The sequence below is a fragment of the Platalea leucorodia genome, assembly GCF_965183815.1.
Source record: "Platalea leucorodia genome assembly, contig: HAP1_HAP1_SCAFFOLD_33, whole genome shotgun sequence".
NCBI lineage: Eukaryota > Metazoa > Chordata > Aves > Pelecaniformes > Threskiornithidae > Platalea > Platalea leucorodia.
Genome location: NW_028121457.1, coordinates 744,215 through 746,705, shown reverse-complemented (window position 1 = coordinate 746,705; position 2,491 = coordinate 744,215).

The window sequence follows — 2,491 nt, the reverse complement described above, 5'->3', positions numbered from 1 at the left end:
GCAGGCAGCTAGTATTGGACTTTGGGAGGCTGTCGCAAGAGAGAGCGCCATCGTTTGTGGGGCTGTGAATGGGGTTGCCTGGCTCCTTGAAGAGCAGCAAGAGCTTTTGGTCCTGGCCCCTTTGGTGTGGGAGGAATCCCTGGACGTTCGCAATTGCTGAGCCGCGCTCCGGCCGTACCGAGGGGTGCAGGCAGCTAGTATTGGACTTTGGGAGGCTCTCGAAAGAGAGAGCGCCATCGTTTGTGGGGCTGTGAATGGGGTTGCCTGGCTCCTTCAAGAGCAGCAAGAGCTTTTGGTCCTGGCACCTTTGGTGTGGGAGGAATCCCTGGACGTTCGCAATTGCTGAGCCGGGCTCAGGCTGTACCGAGCGGCGCAGGCAGCTAGTGTTGGACTTTGGGAGGCTGTCGCAAGAGAGAGCGCCATCGTTTGTGGGGCTGTGAATGGGGTTGCCTGGCTCCTTGAAGAGCAGCAAGAGCTTTTGGTCCTGGCCCCTTTGGTGTGGGAGGAATCCCTGGACGTTCGCAATTGCTGAGCCGGGCTTCGGCTGTACTCAGCAGCGCAGGCAGCTAGCATTGGACTTTGGGAGGCTGTCGCAAGAGAGAGCGCCATCGTTTGTGGGGCTGTGAATGGGGTTGCCTGGCTCCTTGAAGAGCAACAAGAGCTTTTGGTCCTGGCACCTTTGGTGTGGGAGGAATCCCTGGACGTTCGCAATTGCTGAGCCGGGCTCCGGCTGTACCGAGCGCGCAGGCAGCTAGTATTGGACTTTGGGAGGCTGTCACAAGAGAGAGCACCAGCGTTTGTGGGGCTGTGAATGGGGTTGCCTGGCTCCTTGAAGAGCAGCAAGAGCTTTTGGTCCTGGCACCTTTGGTGTGGGAGGAATCCCCGGACGTTCGCAATTGCTGAGCCGGGCTCCGGCTGTACTCAGCAGCGCAGGCAGCTATTGTTGGACTTTGGGAGGCTGTCACAAGAGAGAGCGCCATCGTTTGTGGGGCTGTGAATGGGGTTGCCTGGCTCCTTGAAGAGCAGCAAGAGCTTTTGGTCCTGGCCCCTTTGGTGTGGGAGGAATCCCTGGACGTTCGCAATTGCTGAGCCGGGCTCCGGCTGTACCGAGGGGTGCAGGCAGCTAGTATTGGACTTTGGGAGGCTGTCGCAAGAGAGAGCGCCATCGTTTGTGGGGCTGTGAATGGGGTTGCCTGGCTCCTTGAAGAGCAGCAAGAGCTTTTGGTCCTGGCACCTTTGGTGTGGGAGGAATCCCTGGACGTTCGCAGTTGCTGAGCCTGGCTCCGGCTGTACTCAGCAGCGCAGGCAGCTAGTGTTGGACTTTGGGAGGCTGTCGCAAGAGAGAGCGCCAGCGTTTGTGGGGCTGTGAATGGGGTTGCCTGGCTCCTTGAAGAGCAGCAAGAGCTTTTGGTCCTGGCCCCTTTGGTGTGGGAGGAATCCCTGGACGTTCGCAATTGCTGAGCCGGGCTCCGGCTGTACCGAGCGCGCAGGCAGCTAGTATTGGACTTTGGGAGGCTGTCGCAAGAGAGAGCACCATCGTTTGTGGGGCTGTGAATGGGGTTGCCTGGCTCCTTGAAGAGCAGCAAGAGCTTTTGGTCCTGGCCCCTTTGGTGTGGGAGGAATCCCTGGACGTTCGCAATTGCTGAGCCGGGCTCCGGCTGTACCAGTCGCGCAGGCAGCTAGTGTTGGACTTTGGGAGGCTGTCGCAAGAGAGAGCGCCATCGTTTGTGGGGCTGTGAATGGGGTTGCCTGGCTCCTTGAAGAGCAGCAAGAGCTTTTGGTCCTGGCCCCTTTGGTGTGGGAGGAATCCCTGGACGTTCGCAATTGCTGAGCCGCGCTCCGGCCGTACCGAGGGGTGCAGGCAGCTAGTATTGGACTTTGGGAGGCTGTCGCAAGAGAGAGCGCCATCGTTTGTGGGGCTGTGAATGGGGTTGCCTGGCTCCTTGAAGAGCAGCAAGAGCTTTTGGTCCTGGCCCCTTTGGTGTGGGAGGAATCCCTGGACGTTCGCAATTGCTGAGCCTGGCTCCGGCTGTACCGAGGGGTGCAGGCAGCTAGTATTGGACTTTGGGAGGCTGTCGCAAGAGAGAGCGCCATCGTTTGTGGGGCTGTGAATGGGGTTGCCTGGCTCCTTGAAGAGCAGCAAGAGCTTTTGGTCCTGGCCCCTTTGGTGTGGGAGGAATCCCTGGACGTTCGCAATTGCTGAGCCGGGCTCCGGCTGTACTCAGCAGCGCAGGCAGCTAGTGTTGGACTTTGGGAGGCTGTCGCAAGAGAGAGCGCCATCGTTTGTGGGGCTGTGAATGGGGTTGCCTGGCTCCTTGAAGAGCAGCAAGAGCTTTTGGTCCTGGCCCCTTTGGTGTGGGAGGAATCCCTGGACGTTCGCAATTGCTGAGCCGGGCTCCGGCTGTACCAGTCGCGCAGGCAGCTAGTGTTGGACTTTGGGAGGCTGTCGCAAGAGAGAGCGCCATCGTTTGTGGGGCTGTGAATGGGGTTG